Source organism: Canis lupus, chromosome 2 (genome assembly GCF_048164855.1).
Source record: "Canis lupus baileyi chromosome 2, mCanLup2.hap1, whole genome shotgun sequence".
Lineage (NCBI taxonomy): Eukaryota > Metazoa > Chordata > Mammalia > Carnivora > Canidae > Canis > Canis lupus.
In genome coordinates, this window is record NC_132839.1 from 50,278,364 (window position 1) to 50,299,469 (window position 21,106).

Below are 21,106 nucleotides of genomic sequence, written 5' to 3' on the forward strand. Positions count from 1 at the left end.
CAGTCTTCTGGAGGAAACAGTAGCAATATCACCGTGGGAGAGCCTTTGCAGGGAACAACCCAGAAGACAGTGTTCCTGATCTGGCTTCCACCAAGGAAACTGAAGGTATTAAATGTTCTGGTAGGATCAAGACCTGCTTAAGACTCTCAGGTGGCTCAGTCAGGTAAGCATCTCATCTGCCTTTGCCTCAAGTCACGATCCCAAGGTCCTAGAATCGAGTCCTGCATCAGGCTCCCTGCTCAGCAAGGAGTCTGCTTCTCCCTCTGCCCTCCCCACCCCCACCGCTTATAATCTCTCTCCCATGTTCCCTCTCTCAAATAAACAAATATATTTTTTAAAAGACTCTCCAGTGTCTTCTAACATTTAAAATCTAATTCAGACTTCTTGCCATAGCTGGCACATGTCTACATGACCACACCCCTGCCAGTCTTATGACCCCATCTCCCAGCCTCCCTGTGTTCCAGCCATAGCAGCTCCTTTCCATTCTTCTAACACAGCACACTCATGCTGCCACAGGGCTTCTTCACTTGCTGTTCTGTCTTCCTGGAATACCCCTCCTATGGTCTTTGTATGCCTGGCCGCCTCTCAGCACTTAGATTGAGTATACTATCTTCACAGAGGCCTCACTACACCAGCCAAAAAATTCTTCTTTCCTCCAAAAATAATTGCTCTCTAGCACATTATCCTCTTTGTTCCTTTCATAGCAGCTATTACAATGTGGTATCACCTTGGTATTGACTTGTTCATTTGATTGTCTGAACTTCACCAGGAAGAAAAAGTTCTTTCAAGATGGGCTCTTACTCATCTCAGTGTATTTGGTGGGCAGGAATAATAATACCAATATTTATATGACCATTATTATGAGCCAGATACTGTGTTTAGTACTTGACATGTATTAATTCACTTAATCCTCTGGAGTAGAAAACTATGATTGTCCTCATTATCTTTAAGATATAAAACCAAGATACAGAGAGGTTAAGTAACTTGCCCAAAACCACACAGTTAGCAAGGACAAGAGATGGGAACCTCGACAGGCTGTCTTCAGAGTCCAAACTCTCAACCACTCTGCTCTCCTGCTTCTATCTGTTGGAGGGAGAACAGGAGATGTCTTGGAAGAAGTCACAAAAGAGAAGCTTTGGGGATCTTATTTACATCAACCTGCCTGTATCTAGGTCCTCCTGTCTGGTGCTATCTCCTACCTTTCCCTCTGTTCTAAAGATCCCATGTGCCAGAAACAAGAAACAATTCAGTGGGGACAGAAAGGACAGAAATGCCCTACAGGGGGAGGTAATAGACTTGTCTAGTGGTATCCAGAGACCCTGGCACATAGATCTCAAAAGAAAGGAAAAAGAGGACAGAGAAGAGTTGTCCTGGAAGAAGAAACCAAATGCAAATGTTTGGGTTTGTGTGTGGGCATGGCAGGCCAGGAAAGGTGCGCGGCTACAGTGTAGGGGACAGGGAAGCAGAGTTGGAAAGAAAGGAGGCTGGAAAGACACTGTGGCCAGGTAGAAGCGAGTTCTGAATGAGCACCAAAGGATTTGGGGCTTCTCTCTGCTCCTGGTTACTTTTATTTTATTGAGGTGTAATTTACGTATGGTACACTGCACAAATTTTAATGATGTGGTTTTAATGTAGTTTGATGAGTTTTGATATACAGTCACCACCACAATCATGACCTCATGACCGTCAATATTTCTATCATCCCAAAAGTCTCCCTCACCATTGAAGATTTTTAAGCAAAAGACTGATACAATCAGATTGGTGTTCAAGAAAGATGATTCTGCAGCTTGTACGGGGGGGTGGGGGAGAGGATCAAAGACGCAATAATAATCTTCAGTCGTCTCAGCTTCTGATGCACAGAGCAAGATAGATTCATAAACAGCCAACCACTTCAAAACACTCCCTGGAACATTGTTAATTCGCAGACTTTGTCAAAATGCCAAAAGAAAAGAAAGCACAAAACAGCAGAACCGGTCTCTGCAGGGTAAGCACAGGGCTTCTCGTGAGAACAAGAGATCGTTGCCTGATCAATAAGGCCGCAGCAATCCATATGCATCACGAGGAAAGATTATGACCATTTTAGCCGGGTCTGTGTGTTTTATGACTGTAGGCGCAGCCTCTGAGTCCCATTCCAACCAAATGCTCTGGGAAAATGAGCTGCCAACTTGACACACGACCCAAACCAGCGGAGCAGGCAAGTGTAAAGTGTCTGACACCAACTGCAGTCGATTGCATAGAGCTAGGCTATTGCCAGAGCTACTGCAGCAGCAGAAAGGCAGCCTGGCCCAGATGATCGACACCACATAAACCACCAGCCTGGTGCTTTGCACCCGCTCAGAAGACCAAATATTCAAACTCTCTGTACTCAGAAATAATAATAGAAAGTGACTGCTGTGCACTTACTATTTGTTTTACATAAAAACTTATTTAATTGTCTAAATAACCCTATTAGGCGAGTATGAGTCTTATCTCCATTTTAGAGGGGGTGACACTGAGGCACAGAGATGTCTAGCTCCTTATCTGAAGTCACAGAGCCTGATTCAAACCCCAGGCAGCCCAGCTCCAGAGACCTTGAGACTTCAAAACCATGATCCCCACACTTTCTTGCCTTTGCACAGAGCAGCAGTTCAGAGCCCGGGTTTCAGAGCCAGACCTACTGAGATCCAAATTCTGGTTCTGCCAACCAGCTTCATGACCTTGAACTTGACTTCTCTCAGCCCATGGTTTTCTCATCTGCAAAGTGGCAGAGTTGTGAGGATTTAAATGTGTAAAAGCACCTGGCACAGAGTGAGTCCACAATGAATAGGGAATGTCACAGTATTTATTTAGGAGCTCACAAACCTCTTAATGACAAGGTGTATATTATTCAAACTTCACTGGCAAATGGCCACCAAAAAATCTGAGTACTAATATACTTTTGTTGGTTTTACTTTTCTTAAACAATTTTTTAAAAGATTTATTTATCTATTTTGAGAGAGAGAGCACTCAAACTCATATGCAAGCAGGGAGAGGGAGAGAGAATCTTCAAACAGACTCCTCATGAACATAGAGTTGGAGGCGGGGCTTTGTCTCACCACCCAGAGCCAAAACCAAGAGTCAAGAGTTGGAAGCTTAATGGACTAAGCCACCCAAGCAGCCAGCCCCTTTTGTTGGTTTTAATAAAAGCTTTATTATTCTGTTGGACTGGAAAACCTGTATTCATTTGACAAGTATCAAGTACTTATTCCTGCTAAGCACTATTCAGTTTCAGAAAATACAATGGTAAACCAAAGAGGAAAATCTTTGACTTTGGGCAAGGACAGTTAGATTTCTTCTTAGTGTATATTTTTAATCAGGTTGGCATAATGTTCTTTTTCATTTTAAAAAGTTCTAACATCCTGGGGCACCTGGGGGGCTCAGTCAGTTAAGCATCCTACTCTTGGTCTCAGCTCAGGTCTTGATCTCAGGGTCATGAGTTCAAAAACATTTTTTAAAATTAAAAATAAATAAATAAAGCTCTAACAAATAGAAAAAAAGCATGTATAAATTCCTAAATTCTTAAATAGCATATAATGCAGTGTTTGGGTCAAGGGTGGTCTTGCATCTACTGGACAGATATTTACTGAGCAACTACTATGGACCAGGTACTGGGCTAAGTGCTGAGTACATGCAGGAGAATAAAATGGATGTAGTCCAGGGTCTTAAAGAACCATTATTGCAGAAGTCCAAGCCTGGAACATCTGCAAAGCATACACTAATGGGACTACCTCAAAGATATATGATATATGCAAAGCCCTTATAAGCATCCAGGAACTGATGAAAAAGAAGAGACTATTCAGGATGATGATGGTGATGATGAGTAGTTTATATGCAGAAAGATAAAGTAAGCTCCTACAGACATCAAATAAGCAATAAATATTTACTGTGGTTATTTTAAAAGTATCAATAATCTGCCCCTGGAATAACGAGGAGAATTCAGTATAAGTTCTTCCTACAGATAAGATAAATCACCATGGCCAAGACTGACGGTGTATTTCACTTTCTTATCTAAAGCCACAGCCGTGTTGTCATTCATATTATTAATAATCTAGCTGGGACTTCCAGTTCTGCAGAAAATGGGATGACTACACTCTGCTCTCTCTCTCCCACTGGTTGCAGCTAAAATCTCTGGACAAGCTAGATAAAACACCTCTATGAGAATTGAAAAAAGCAAATAATAGCAAGCATGCTGGGGAGGAAAATCAAAAGTCAAAGTACAACCAATACAGCAGTGAGTTTCCTGGTTTAATTTTTTAACTCAATTCTCTCTTGGACCCCAGGGTGGCCCAAATCCTAGAACTACATAGCAGGCACAGACAGCAAAAAAAAATTCCCCAAGAGAAACTTCCCCCTTTTGGCCAGAAAACCAAAAGGGGGGCCCCAATGAGACAGAGGATGTGTAGGTACCCCCATCTTTTTTCTTCTGTTTATTTCCCTTGGCTCTGTCCCAAGCAAGCCATGGGGTCTTTGAAGAGGTAAATAAATTAAAAATGAGATCATTATCATGAACCTACACTTCTTTAGTAATTGCAACGGTGTCAGCCACAGAGGCACCAACTGAGAAAAAAAATCCTGTTCTTTGACTGGAGGAAAGAGCCTCTCTGGTGCAAAGAGTGTGGGAGAAACCCCACTGTTTTCTTTCTATTTTGCCCCATTGTTTCACCCTAAAGTGGAACTGTTCACATTAAATGTGGAACTAGGCAGAGAGATTGGAACCCGAGACTTAAAGCCAGAGAATCAAAAGAGTATGGAAGTCATCACCAATTGGAATGGGCCAGCAGAAGCTATTCTCTAAATTTAAGTATGAAATCCTAGGCTCACTCTCAAGCCACCCATGTGTAGAATTTCCCAAAGCAGCCTGGCAAAACCTGAGCACTGAACTATAGCATGGGCCATCCCACAGAGCCCAGACTGGCCCCTGAGTTGGCAGACCCAAGTAGCAATACACTTTGAAAATAAAATTGACATTGGAACCAGAGCCTACAGAATATAGGACTTGGAATATGAGCCTTACTGAATTGGTTACTTGCCTTTAAAAAATAATAATAATAACAAAAATACCACATTCTCTAGAAAATTTTAAAAGAACCCAGGGTCTCATAAACATGATTTTTACTATGTACAGAATGCAATCTGTAATAGGCTAAAAAATGTCCACATCTTAATCCCCAGAACCTATGAATATGTTAAAAGGGATTTCACAAATGTGAGGAAATTAAAGATCTTAAAATGGTTATCCTGGATTGTCTGGTTGGGTTTGTTGTAGTCACAAGGGTCCTGATATAATATCAGAGGAGCAGGAATATTAGGTCCAAATAGGTGATGTGATGATAAAACCAGAAATCAAAGTTATATATTTTGAGGATGGTGAAAGGAGCCGTAAACCAAGGAATACAGAGACCTCTACAAGATGGGAGAGGTAAGAGTGTCTTCTTTGAAGACTCCAGAAGGAATGCAGCCCTGCCAAGACCTTAATTTTAGGCTTCTGATCTCCAGGACTATAAGAGAATAAATTTGTGGTTTTTTAAAACCAGTAAATGTGTATTACTTTGTTATATTAGCAATAGGAAACTAAGTAATTTAAAATTACTCAACAGAGGAAAAGAAGAAGGGAAAAATAAAATTACTCCACAAAACATTTGGAAAATCTTACCCCCCAAGAAAAGCCAACAGATGCCAACACAGAGGTGACCCACATATTGGCATTACCAAAGACTTTAAGATGGCTACTGGAACCACATTCTGTGAAGTAAAGGCAAAGTCTCTTTAAATACATGGAAAGAGAGAGATTTTCAGCAAAGATGTGGAAACTTTTAAAAAGTAGAAATTTTAGGACTGAAAAATGTAATAACTGAAATTAAAAGTTCCCTAGAACTACAAGAGTTCAACAGAAGAATGATGACTCAAGAAAGATCAATGAAGGGGGATCCCTGGATGGCTCAGTGGTTTAGTGCCTGCCTTTGGCCCAGGGTGTGGTCCTGGAGTCCCAGGATCGAGTCCCACATCAGGCTCCCTATGTGGAGCCTGCTTCTCTCTCTGCCTACTCTCTCTGCCTATGTGTCTCTGCCTCTCTCTGTGTGTCTCTCATGAATAAATAAATAAAATCTTTAAAAAAAAAAAGAAAGATCAATGAACTTGAAGATTGATCAACATAAATTTTCTAATGTGAACAAAAGCAGAAAAAAAGTTGAAAAAAATTAATAGGGTTTCAAGGACCTGTGGAACAATATCAAAAGGTCTAAAATCCATGTCACTGGAGTCTCAAAAAGAGAGGAGAAAGAGACTAATTCAGGAAAAAAAATATTTGAACAAACAATGGCTGAATACTTTCCAAATAGGTAGAACATATACAAATTCAAGAAATTCAGTGAAACTCAATTAAGATAAGCTCAAAGAAAACTATGTCCAGATACATTATAATCAAAGGGAGGAGGGAAAGGAAGAAAGGAAGGAAGGTAGGAAGGAAGGAAGGAATTTTTTTCACATTACATATAAGGCATCAATGGTTCTCAACAAGGGTGTCTTTGCCTCCCAGGAGACATTTGGCAGTGCCTGGAGATATTTTCATCTGTGATCATCATCTAGTAGACCAGAAGTAGGGTGTTACTGTCATCTAGTAGAGAGGATGCTGCTAAACATCCTGCAGTACACAAGACAGCCCCACAGCAAAAATCATTCAGCCCAAAATGTCAATAGTGTTGAAATCCAGAACTCTGAAATAAGAAAACAATTCAAATTACTGGAGACTTCTCATCAGAAAGCACAATGGACAGAAGACAATGAAACAGCATTGTTAAAGTTCCAAAATAGTTGTCCACCTAAAATTCTATATCCAATGAAAAAAATCCTTCAGGGATGAAGACACAATAAAGACATTTTCAGATGAGGAGGAAAAAAAAAAAAAAAGAATTTGCTGCCAGCGGATTTGATGTTAAAGAAACACTGCAGAAAACTTGTCAAGTGAAAGGAAATAATACTAGAAAGAAATTGGAAATTGGTAAATATTCAAGTAAATATAATAGACTATTTTTCTCCTCTTCAATTCTTTAAAATATGTATGATTGTTGGAAACAAAAATTATAACATTGTCTGATGGGACTTTCAACATGAAGATGTAATATGCAGGAAAACTACAACCCATGTGATTGTAAGGGTTCTAAATTTCATTGGTAAAAAATTATTTAAGAAGTTAAATACAGGCATACCTCCTTTTACTGTGCTTTGCTTTATCACACTTCAGATATTGCATTTTTTACAAATTGAAGGTTTGTGGCAACCCTGCATCGAATAAGTCTAACAGAGTAATTTTTCCCACAGCATTTGTTTGCTTTGCATCTCTGCATAGTGTTTTGGTAATTCTCACAATATTTCAAACTTTTCCATTTATTATTATATTTGTTATGGTGATCTGTGATCAGTTTACTACGTGCCAAAAGCTTAAATGGTGATTAGCATTTTTTAGCAATAAAGTATTTTTTTAAAAGATTTTATATATTTATTCATGAGAGACACAGAGAGAGAGGCAGAGGCATAGGCAGAGGGAGAAGCAGGCTCCATGCGGGGAACCTGATGCAGGACTCGATCCTGGAATTCCAGGACCACAACCTGAGCCAAAGGCAGATGCTCAACCACTGAGCCACTCAGGTGTCCCACAATAAAGTACTTTTTAATTAAGGTACGTATATTGGTTTTTTAGAAATAATGTTATTGCATACTTAATAGACTATGGTGTAATGTAGACATAACTTTTATATGCACCCGGAAACCAAAAAATTTATTTGACTCACTTTACTGCAATATTCACTCTCTTGTGGCAATCTAGTAACAAAACCACAATATCTCTGAAGTATACTTGTATGTACATTGTAATTCGTTAGAATATTTACATTGCAATTCTTTGTTTTAAAAAAGGGGGGAGAAAGACTCTTCAAAGAAATACAATTTTTAAAGCCAACAAATAAAATAAAATATTTTAAAATAATTCCAATCCAAAAAGAAGGCAGGAAAGGAGAGATAGAGCAAAGAAAATCAGAGAACAGAAAACAATGATAGAAAAATGATAGGTGTGAATTCAATCGTATCAATAATTACATTAATGGTATAAATCAATAAATTAAAAAACATTATAAACTGATTTTTGAAAAGACCCAATTATATTCTATCTTCAATAACCCACCTGAATATATAACTATACTGCTTTGTTTGCTGAGTGCTACATGACAAAGATACCCTTGGGTTACTAGAACTTTTGAGATTCTCTTGCATGTTCATCCTGTCCTCAAATGCTCTTGTGTGGCTCTCCAATGCCAGCTCCAATCTCTACCAATTTAAGTGCCTTATTTTTTTAAGGTCACTTAATTCCTTATCCAAATCTTAGAGACATTTGTCAAGGCTTCCATGTGTTCTAGTCCCTTTCTTGCAATTTTCTTTATCATAGAATCTTTCTTCAAAGCAGAACCTATACCACTGGTGCTACTTTTAAACATCCTTTATTCTGTGTTCCTCATTAACCATTAATAAGAAACGTAATCTCTCACTATTTTTCCACACACTTCCCCTATAGTCACAAGCTTTGCCTCCTGGGTCCACTCTGGGTGTTGCATCTTTCACAACCTACTTGTTTGTATGAATCCCTCCTGCTTCATCATTCCTTCATTTGCATAATGTAAGTACATTGCTAATTATGTGCTCACTAAATGGGTAAGTTCTGCCCACAGCTGTGGGACAGAATCCTTTCCCTTAGGAGCCATCCCCATTCCCCAGATTTGTCTAATTTTGCCTTTCAAGGGAGAAGCACCATGTCTTGGCCTATCATCAGAAAAAAGTTTGAGACAGTGTGACCTGTAGATGGGCCACTTTCCTCCCTCAGATGTGTCTAATAAGGTGATGTCTGAAACCTTACTTGTTCAAATGAGTCCTTAGTATGTGCACTCTTAAAAAAAAATACTAAAAACTGTAAGAGGATAAACATCCATGATTTCATAATTTAAAACATGTAAAAACAAAGGAAAGTCTTCTCTGCCCCATACAATCCCACTCCCAGAAATAATCACTGTGAACAGTGTGCTCTTGAATGTTCTTTAAAAAAAAAAAAAAAAAAAAGATTCTGTTTATTCATTTGAGAGAAAGAGAGCACAGCAGGGGGAGCAGCAGAGGATACTGCAGAGGGAGAGGGAGAAGCAGACTGGATGTGGGGCTTGATCCCAGGACGCCAAGATCATGACCTGAGTGAAGGCAAGTGCCTAACTGACTGAGCCACTCAGGTGCCCCCTCCCGAATGTTCTTGAATGGCTCTCCACTGTCCAGCTCCATATAAAATTGTGTCTGTACATATGTAAACATATCCATCTGTACGTCTAGCCATATATAAACACAAACATTTTTAATGGATTCATGGTCAATCTTTTGATCTAGAAGTAGCTTTTTCATTGTGGTAGGCTGAATTCTAAGATGGCACCCACTATTTCCAGATCCCGGTGTACACACACCTTCTCTCACTATTCAATCAAATATGGATCTAAGCATTTCTGTAAAGTGATTTTGCAGATGTAATTAAGACCCCAAATCAGTTTACCTTAAGATAGGGAGGTTATCTAGGTACACCTGACATCATCACTTGAACACTTTATATCTGGGTCAAGAGGTCAGAGACAGAGGAAGTCAGAGATTTAAATCTTGAGCATTTGATGTGCTACTCTGGCTTAAAGATGGAAGAAGATGCATGACAAGGATCGCAAGTGGTCTCCAAGAGCTGAGAGCAGTCCCTAGTTGACAACCAGCTAGGAAATAGGAACCTCAGTCCCACAACCATAGGAACTGAATTCAATCAACAAGAAGAATCAAGTTGGAAGATGGCTTCTCCCCCAGAGCTTCCAGATGAGAACACATTCCAACTGATACTTCAGTTTCAGTCTTGAGATACTCTGAGCACAGAACCCAGCCATACCAGACTTCTGAGTAGGTGTTATTTTAAATTTATGGTAATTTGTTACACAGCAATAAAAAAACTAATAACAATATACAGCTTTCCAAGTCAATATAGATAAATGTTTCTACTTATTTTCAAGGCTGTGTAATATATTCTGTATCATATATTTGTATAATATAGGTTTTGATATTATGTTGATATAGCAAAACATATTCAAACACATCCCTATTTATAGGAATACACCTGTTCTTATTTCTTATTATTTTCATATTATCTACCAACACACATCCCAATGCATTTGTCTTGAAATATCTGTCCTATTTTTTTCTTTTAAGATTTGATTTATTTATTTGAGAGAGATGGAGAGCACAAAAGAGCTACAGAGGGAGAAGCAGAACCCCCACTGAACAGGGAACCTGCTGTGGGGACCCAATGCCAGGACCCTGGGATCATGACCTGAACTGAAGGCAGACAGTTAACCGACTGAGCCACCAAGCCACCCCTGATCTAATTTTTATTGGACAATAAATTACAAAAAGAGCAATTTTTTACCAAAAACACGCACATTTTTTATTTTAATAGCTATTACCCAGTTAATCTCCAAAGTTGTTGAATTGATTTATACTCCCAAAAACAGACTGTGCATTTCCTCACACCATTATAAGTAATACTAAGTATTATTAAATTTTATGAATTTTGCTAGTCTTATTAGTTATTAGTTCAAACTTATTAAAGTTTTCATGTCCGTGACTACGTAAGCAAATTTATTCATTATATTGTCCATTTGTACTGTCTTCTGTGAATATCTTTTGCTAATTTGAGATTAGATTGTTTGACTCTTCTAATTTTTATGAGGTTTTTTGTAATAGAAGCAGTCACTCTGTTTTTTTACAAATGAGGGCAAATACTTTATCCAAATCTATTATTTGCATTTTTACATTTTAAATGTCTCTCACCACGATTTTTGTTAATTTTTCTGTAATCAAAAGTACATGTTTCTCCATGGCTTTTGTTTTTTATGACTTGTTTAAGAAAGCTTTCCCCACCATAAGTTTATAAACCATTTTTTCCAATACCTTCCTCCAAAATTTAATCTTTTTCTTCTTTACCCATAACATTTTTAATAGCTTTACTGAGGACAATTCACCCCCAAAAAACCACCCATTTGAATTCTGCAGCTTGAGAACCTGTAGTAAACTTATGCAAGTGTGCTACCATCCCCACGATCCAGTGTTTAAACACATCAAACATCCTGAAAATGTCCCTCATGCTCGTTTTCAGCCAATCCTTGCTCCCCTTCCAGACCACAGGAAACCACTGATTTCATCGATTTTGCCTTTTTTACAAATGGCATATAATGGAATCACAGAAGACATGGTATTTTGTGTTTGGCTTCTTTTATTTAGCATGATTTTTTTGTTTTGTTTTGTTTAATCCAGGTTGTTGTGTATATCAGGAGTTCAATCCTTTTGTGGCTGAGTAGTCAGTATTCCACTGTACCAATAAGTCACATTTGGTTTATCCAATCACCACTTGGCACCACTTGGATTGTTTCCAGTTTGGAGTTACTCTTAGATTATTATTCCACATGAAATTTATTTTTATTATAAGGTTTCATGTCGGGATCTATTTTTTCTAAATGGATAACAATCCTTCCACCACTATTTAATGAGTAATATTAACCCCCCTGATTCAAATTCCTATATTTATCACATGCTAACTTCCCATTTATCCTTGAATCTACTTATAGACTTCCTCTTTCATTCTACTGTTTGTCTGTTTTGACCACTGTAGCTTCGTGCTATATTTTAATATCTAGTAGGATAGTTATTTTTCCTTTTCAAAGATTTGTTAGCCATTTCCACACTTTTAGCATTCAATATGAAACAGAATACATTTTTCAGTTCCCCATCGCTCCAAAAAGATAACATTTTGATTCTTATCAATACTGCATTAAATATTTACGTTTGTTTTAAAAGGATTTTTATCTTCAGGATGTTAATCTTCTAAGAGCATGGCATACCCTTTCAGTTATTCCTTTGGTAAAATTTATGTTCTTCTGTAAAAGCTTAGAATTTCCTTCACATTGCTAGTATATTCCTTATTTAATTTATCCTCAATTATTTGATAGTTTTTACCATTTACCATTTTTATTCCATTTTATTTTCTAAATCATTTTTGACAGGGGAAAATTGAAAACTTATGTTTACAGATACACCTTATTTCTAGCTAAATTCTTTATAAGTTATAATATAGTTTTTCATTCAGACTCATAGCTTTTGTAGCTATAAAGGGCTATCAGAAGCAGGTAGTAATAATTTTATCATTCACTTTCAAAATTTAAATCACGTATCTTTATTGTTGTGTTCCATCAATTAGAAGCTTAAATTTTTCATTGAATAATAGCAGGGTTAACAAATATCCCTGCTTTATACAAAACTTGAATGGGAATGTTTTATACTGTTTGCTATAATGCTTGCTGTTGATTTTTAATATATTTCTCTATCTCTTTTATGAAGCTTTCTTCAACTCTTACTTCCCTACAGCTTATCAGAAATGGTTACTGAATATTAGCAAATGCTCTTCTGCTATCTATTGACTTGGCCATATTTTGTCCCTCTGATTTGTTAATGCAGTTATTTGGCTAGGTGATTTCCCAATGTTAAGTCACTGTGACAGGCTTAAAATAACTCCCTTTTCAGTAGGCAGAACTTTGTTGTGTAGGCCAATCATCTGAATAACCAGAAATTTTATTTTCAATCTTACCTCCAACTACCCAGTGAATCATTTGGATTTCTTTGTGCAGCTAGACCTTCCAAACCTATAACTAGAGGTGCACTTGAAGGAAATAATTTTGTACCAAAGATAACTTCACTGATTGCATTTTCTGCCTCTTTAACTTTGGTCCAGACAAATTAAGACTATGCTACTCTTCTGAGAAAATATTATTAGGTCTGTTAAGATAAAATAGTATAAATCTTTTAAATAACTCAAAGTCATTGTCTGCTTTCCTTCCTAGACAAAAGTCAACAACAAATTTTCAGAGAACACTTTGCCAAGGGTGTAATTATATGTTTCTGTGTTTGCCGATTAACTCAGAACTTCCCACTAGACCACAAGCTCATGATGGGCAGACATCTCATCTGTTGTACTCATCACTGTAGCTGATGGGCTGCTATGTAGGTGCTCAAAAAATATCTATTGAGTCAATAATGTTTTTAAAATCTACCTAAAAAGAAGTTAATTCATGTAATTCCAGGAAATTCTTCATGCATTTTCCATCTTTTCTATCTATAATGTCAAAAATATTTTTTAAAAGAACTGTACGTTTGTAGTTGCTAACTGTTCAACACGCACAAGCACCAACAAGAAAATTCTCACATGGACTCTGAGTCTGCCAGCCAGGATAGAGGCTGAGAGTCTCCCAGTCACAAGATCATCTGTCCAGATCATGAAGGGAAAAGGTTGAACATTACATCCAAAAGCTGAGCTCAGTCCTGCTGCCAAGTCCAGACCCAGGGAAGCTGAGCAGCAGGACTGAGAAGCTGAGGCAGCGAGGAGGTTGCCAAGCAGCAGTGAGTCAAAGTGATAAAGCAGCTGAGCTCTCCAGAGCAGCCAAGAAGCGAGGTGGCTATGATGTCACAGAGCTCCTGATGACTGATTTCTGGTGCTCTTGACTAAGACAACTCAAGTCCACTTACCCAGCCTCTTCATGCCTAGCCACCTCATTCCCCAGACCCAGTCTCCACAGCTCTCCTCCTCCTCCCATACTGCCCACATTGCATTGGCCACTGAGGTTGTCAGGTGTATCTAATAATCAAATCTTTTCATGTCCCTCAATCCAGCTGGTCTCTGCCTTTATGGGGCCTCATTTCATTTCCCTCCTGCATTGCCACAACCAGGGCTGCCTAGAGCCTATCAGGCACCTTGGATGAAATTTGCAGAAGGGCCAACTGGTTAGAAAAGGTGCCCCCTCCATGCTGGCTCAGTCTCATGTGGCTTAGAGACTGCAAGTAACTTTGGGAAGAAAGGAAGGAAGGAAGGAAGGAAGGAAGGAAGGAAGGAAGGAAGGAAGGAAGGAAGGAAGGAAGGAAGGAAGGAAGGAAGAAAATGCAACTTTTAAAAGAAAACAGGTGACCTTTCTCCAGCTCCCCATTCACCCGCCCCACAGACACTCTTGTGGAAATCACAAACACACCCACATTATGCATCCTACCTACAACAGCATCCCACCTGGACTCCTGCCCTCTGGGCTTATTCCCCTCTAATCCTTCCTTTGTGCTGCTCTACATGTGATCTCTCCAGAGAGGAACTCAGATCATTCAGAGGCTTCCCATCACCTGCAGAATAAGGTTCAATCTCTCAAGCATGACAAAGAAGGCCTTGCCTGCTCTTCCCTGAATGCACCCCCTCCCGGGCTCTCTTCCAACATGCTTTGTCTCAGCTGGATAACACTTATTTATCCTTTGGGCCTCAACTCAGGTGTCATTTTCCCAGGACACTTTCTCTGAAACCCCCAGGTTGGGCTGTATCTCCTCCTTCCATGTTCCTGAAGATCCCAGCACTTCCTGCTATCCCATCTCTTTCTACCTTTTGGGGGAGCCCAGGGAGTTGGTAAGCTCTTTCAATTCCATGAGGCAGGATTTGAAAGTTTAATTCCAATTAAGAGAGTTAAGTAACTTGCCCAAGGTCAAACAGCAAGAGAAGAGCAGGTGCTCACACCCCCATCTTTGACTGCAAGTTTGTGCTTTTAACCATGAGGTAATCATATCGACTCCAAAAGGCACATGGTCAAGTTATTTTCATATTTTTAAGCTACTGGACAGGCTATGGGAAATGTCCACGGAATCTTAAAGGACTTCTTAAGGAAACTTGCCTAAGTTAAGATTCCCATCACATGTGTTAGGAAAAGCCCACATGTTCTGCTGACTACAGCCATCTGGACCAGGGATCAACAATGCTTGTGTCACAGAGGCCAGCATGTCTCAGATACACGATAGGTCAAATGCCTCTGAGGAAGTTTGGTATAAAACTGTGCGATGGAATATTCCATATGGCAGGAAGATAAATGACTCAAATCAGAGCCTCTCCTAGCCTCTCCTAGACATCAAGTGGGATGCATGCACAGAGAAACTGGAGCAGAACGTAAGGCCCAAACTATGCCCAGAATAAAGGAGATATTCATCCACGTCCATCTAGATCACACTGTAATGTGAGAGCATCACAGGATCCCAGAGTGTCTGAACTGGAGAGACCAGGGGACTATGAAGTCCACTCTCTACCTTTCATGGGTAAAGAAATAGGAGGCCAAAGAGGGCAGCTGGCTCACTCAAGGGCATACAGAGGTCAGTAGCAGAATGAGCTTGGGCCGAATCCTCAGAATCCAAGGCCAGCAGTGCTTCTAGCTGCACTCCCAGAACTGAACACGCCTCGAAGATCAGAGAGGACAAGGTGGATATAAGAAAGCACACAGAGTACTTTCAGGCATACACAGAGCACACAGCAGATGGGGCCCAGGTGGAGGACACTGAATGCCAGGCCAGTGAACTTGTTATTCATTCTACAGGCAGAGCAGATAACAGCATGGGCTCTCAATCCAGATCCCAGGTCAACTCCTGACTCTGCCACTTACCAGCTCTGACTTGGTACAAGTTAATTAAGCCCTGCCCATCTTAGTTCTCTCCTCTTGAGAATGGGGATGATGATAGCATCTGCATCACAGTGTTGTTGTGAGAAATAAATGAGCTGCAATGTGCAAAGCGCACAGAACACCCCCCAGCATATTGTAAGCATCAAAAAGTGTCTGTGTTATTACTATTTTTGATCAAGACAGAGTCATGAAGAAAACCATGTTTTCAGATGGTTACTTTGGCCAAAATTATCCTGGAGTCAGGGAAAGATGAGAGAAGCGTTAACATCACCTCTTGTGTGGGATGGGAAGGAAAAAGGAAACAGAATGGCTGGGTCTTCCATGGTCGATCTAGAACATCTCTTCTGATTTCATGCCTCTTTCTTGTCGCTTCGGGGAGATGAACTAACACAGTACCATTTATTCTCTGTGCATCCAGTAATTTCACACCCAGTTTCTTCAGAATAGGGATGGAAATGGGGAAAAGGAGAAAATCCTCCCTGAATCTTGCTCCCCTGTCCCTGACTTCTCCAAGCTCCCCATCCCTAACCTGCCCTCATGACCTCAGTGTTTAATACACACAGGCATTAACCACACCCTTACCAGAGCCTGACTGACACTGCAGCTGGGGCCAAACACAGCTACAGAGAGCTCCAGGCAGCAAGCAATGGGCTTGTGCCCACACTTGTTGACTTAAGGTTTTGGCTTCTAACTAAAGCGTCTGTCCCAGTGCTTTACATAAACACAAAAGCACACATAAAGGAGGTAGGTTCTGTATCCATGTGGCTCATACACCAGGGGATTGCTCATGCCCAAGAACAATGGGCTAAAGGAGGTACACCTGGAGGCTTTCCAGGCTGTGTGAGAGGCAGGTGATATTGAGCTCCTTGGAGGACTCTGCTTTTCACTCTGGCTTGATGATTAGTTTCCATCTATCTGACTTTGGCTTCAACTAGAGATTTTCAAGAAGAAATGAGTACATGCCCCTGTATGTTTAAGCCAAGCCAATGGCCATCAAGGGTAGACAGTCCAGGGCAGCCCCGGTGGCACAGCGGTTTGGCGCCGCCTGCAGCCCAGGGCATGATCCTGGAGACCCTGGATCGAATCCCACATCAGGCTCTCTGCATGGAGCCTGCTTCTCCCTCTGCCTGTGTCTCTGCCTCTCTCTCTCTGTGTGTGTGTCTCTATGAATAAATAAATAAATTAAAAGAAACTTAAAAAAAAAAAAGGTAGACAGTCCAGAGTCATTAGCACCAGTCTCCCCTGTACATCTTCCCATCACTAACCTGTTCCCATTCTGCTGTGATCTCTCTCAGAACCTTGCCTTCATCTTCAGCTACTGGTTCCCACTCTAATTCAGCCATTTCGTTTAGGGCTTTGGCCTGATTGTTCTGAGCTTTGGCCTGATTGTTCAGATGCTTAGATACTCCTACTGACCTCCAACTCCAGGCTTATTTAGCCTTGGTGTCTTGTGTAGTGTCCCCCAGGCCCCACATTGGTTCCTAAGAGGATCTCAGGAAAAGGAAGGCTATGCCTGTGGCCCTCATGGCCAACCGAGGCACACATCTCTGACACTGGATGTCACGAGTCTCTCCATACTCTACTAGGTGCACACATTCATCAAGTGACTTCACACCAGAGAACCCATCTCCGAGAAGTCCCAAGTGGTCACACTAGGCCTCCCCTCCCTTTTCACTCCAGGGAAGGAAGGATGGCTCTCTGTACCCTTTCCCTGAAATCTGACAGAAAGAATGCAAGCTTATTGGGATCTCACTTTTCCTAAGTCCCTTGGGCATTGCCACAAAGTTCCCCTGAGACATTTTTCCCTGAGCTCCAGCCTGGAGCAATCTGGAGGACCCCATGGCATGAACACAAAGCATTTCTCCATTCCTTGACCTTCCTGCTCCTCCCCAAGCAAACTCATGTGTTTGAAGTTCATGTCTATATGAGCTCAGCAGAATAACAGTATCTGGAGCAACCAGTTCTTAGAAGGAGGGGAGGTGGCATTCAGAGTTGAGGTAACATGAATCTGGAGTGGCCACATGGGTCTAGGGAACTGCTAGATTCCACTAATTCCAGATGATGGTTTTAACTATCTAGAATGATGACCACCACACAATATTAAAAAATCAAAACAAACAAAAATAACAAAAACAAAACAGAAACAAACCTGTTATCCAATCCTTCCAGTTTTATCAAATGGCCCAGATTATTTTAAGCCTCTTCTTTAGTTTGAATGCAATTCAACTGACAAGTCTTTCTTTTCATGAAAACCATTGTGAGGGGAAGAACTCCCCACTCCCCTGACCCCTGTAAAAGCAGTGGAAGGAGCAGCTTCTTAGGGCTGCCATAACAACCACAAAACTGGGTGGCTTGACACAACAGAAATTTATTGTCTCATAGTTCTGGAGGCTAGAAGTCCAAATTCAAGGTATCTGCAGGGCTGTGCTCCCTTGGAATCCAGTAAGGAGTCCTTCCTTGCCTCTTCCAACTTCCAGTGGTTGCTGGCATTTCTTGGCATCCCGTGGTCTGCACCTGTACTGCTCCAATCTCTGCCTCTGCCCTCACGTGGTTATCCTCCTTCTGTGTGTGTCTCTGTGCTCAAACTCCCTCTACTATGAGGACACCAGTCACTGGACTAGTGTCTACTCTGATTCAGCATGACTCATCTGAACTTGATTGCAAAGACCCTATTTGCAAATAAGGTCTTCTTCCCAGGTATTGAGGCTTAGGATGTGAACATATTTTTTCAGGACAAAATTCAACCCACATCCGGAGAGTCAGGACAGACGCAGAGACCATTAATCTGACCCCACAAGACAAGTGGGGCTGGGCTGGTGCCTGACATCTTGCCTATTCCAGCACAGTGTCCCATTCTAACACTCAATTTCTGTGCTTTGGTCCCGGTATTTCCAGGACCCGACACACTGAATCTTTCTGGCCAACCATATTTCTGTGCTACCCTGCCTGGTGCCACACACTGTACTCAGCACATAACAGACATACAAAAGATGATGAATGCATGACATCCGGCTAGTCTTGTTCTGGAGACAAGACCAAGGACCCTAGCCATAGTTGTCTCTGGGGAAATAAAGTCCCTTAATCAACACCACCCACCCTCACAAGGGGTAACGGAGGACCAACAAAACTGCAGACACACTTCAGCACTGCCTGCCTGGGTTTGGGGGGCCCTCTTTCTTGCTCCTACCATGATCCTGACAGATGTTCTATTATTGCCCCCCTGCGGGGGAGTTCTTATCTATTTTGTTTGGTCTTGCTCTTGTGGCCTTGAGACCATAGGAATTGACCCTCAGCACTCAGCCTGACCTCCCCCTCCTCCTGTCAATTTTGGTGGACACCCTGTCTGACCCAGATCTGACTAGTAAGGACCAGCCCCGCACTGGCTATTTGTCAGATACACAACACAAGCTTGTCCCAGCATCCTAGCTTACGTGTGTGGAAAACTTGGTCTATGCCAGACACGGTGCTAATGGTTTGCCATGGATCAGCTCATTAGATCCTCAGAGCAATCCCAAGAGGAAAGAGCAGTTCCCATCCCCATTGTACAGATAAGAAAACAGCCTTGGAGAGGCTGGATACCTGCCCCCAAGGTCACACACCTAGGAAGTGGTGCAATTGATTCCTTCTTGGCCTCTAACTGTGCAGCCAGTGGTCTCAGAGCACAATGCCACTTTCCCTGAGTGTGGGATACACAGTCCTGTTGGCATCACCATGATTTGGGGTGGTACACAAACACAGTGTTCATTTTATTCCTGGCATGAGAATCCTCTCCCATCTCTCTGGTCTTACCATAGAAAAAGTCTTGGTTTGATGCTGTGTGGCATTAGATTTAACACTTTTCTGATATTTGCTATTATCCTCTCCACCACCACCCCCTTCGCCACCATCACCCTCCCTGATTTCTTTAAAAAGGCCAGGCAAGTCTGTAACTCAGGAAATTTGATAAGCAACCATCAAGGAAAAAAAAGTGATACTGCTCATCATCTTATTTATTTTTTATGGTGACTTTGAATTCATGCAACTGATACCATTTTTCCTTCCATGGTAACAATGAAAGGCTTTATTTTGTAATGCATTTGTTTAAGCACATGTGATTCTACTTCTTAAAAATTGACAGTGTATGTGGTACACCAACATGGACCACTCAGAAGGTAGAGCACAAAGAGACTCCAGAATGAAACACTGAGGCCTTGCGTGTTACCACCCCCCGAAACTGGGGACAGGGGTGGGGGGTCCGGATGTCCCAGCTGCCATACCAGCCAAGCTGGCACCTCCCACTTCGCTGCTCTTTAAGCACCTTCATGGCTTGTAATCATTTAGAATAGCTACAAGTTTGAGAAACATTAAGGAGTACGGACCCATTACCTACCACATTCTCCTCCAAATAGCCCCAAAGTTTTGAGAAAGTTAAGATTTAGTTCAGACCGAAGAAGTAAAAATCTGCCTGGCGATTCATCAAGCTGAGATAACACATACAGACAAAGCCAGCAGCAAAGTAATAGAAAATAATATTTCTCCCAAGGACACACTGCCCATTATAACCTTCTTTGAGTTAACCACGGCTTTCTCACATCCTGGAAATCCTTGATCTCTAAAATCAGAGACAGCCAGAAACTCAGCTTTGGAAATTATATGGGTAAGAATGAAACATGTCATTCTCGCCTGGGGGAGGATCTAAGTCACTCTGACACAGAGACGTGGCCCTGATTTCCAGCCCAAGAGCAGAGCTTCAAAAAAAGGGGTTCGGAAGACATTCACATTTATCTTAACTATGTTGTTTCCAAGGAAACAGGAGCCTGGACCAATTTACAGTCCAGAACTGACACTGACACCCTGATACCCATCTCTGCTTTGTTTTGAACTTTTATTTCCATTTTACCTAAACTTTACCCTTCCTAAACATCCTATAACCATTCTACCTTTTCCTGTGCTGGGTGAAATGCCCCATGGTTCTTTCACCGTGCAGACCACCCCCTCACATGGCAATGAGTCAATACCTCTTCATCAGGCCACAGAGGGTGGTATTAGGCTGATCTTAGATATCCCCACCTCTTTTTGTTTCTGTTTACCTTTTTAGATAACCAGCCAAGCAAATAAATCACAATTTGTCCCCTAGGGATATTACAGCAAAATGATAAAACTGAAATTTAACTCTTTTATAGAAACCACCTGATAATTTGACTCAAACTCCCTGGGCAACCATTACTGTTATGGTTCTTTTTTTGATGGTTGTGGTTTTGTTTTGTTTCAATCAGAAGTCCTGGCTTTGATCAATGTTGCGAGTAAACACACAGGTTTGAATTTGCACAAGCCTGCTTAGCTGTCCGTGCTCCATGTCTGTACTGGCTAAGTTCCATGCCCATCATGAGGTAGCATCTGTGGTCAAAGCCCACAGGCTCTTACACAAATCATGTTGACTGGGGATCATCTGGATGAAAAGAAGCCCATGCCCCTTCCCAGTTACATGTGGGGTTCTTCAAGCAAAATCATGTGGCTCTTTTCAACAGGGG

At 41.0% G+C, this 21,106-nt stretch overlaps 1 protein-coding gene across 5 annotated transcripts in view; it reads right to left on the minus strand.

Moving 5' to 3' along the window:
• Positions 1 to 21,106, minus strand: part of SV2B (synaptic vesicle glycoprotein 2B) — a 173,394-nt gene that overhangs the window by 109,727 nt on the left and 42,561 nt on the right. The gene's annotated exons all lie outside the window — the stretch shown is intronic.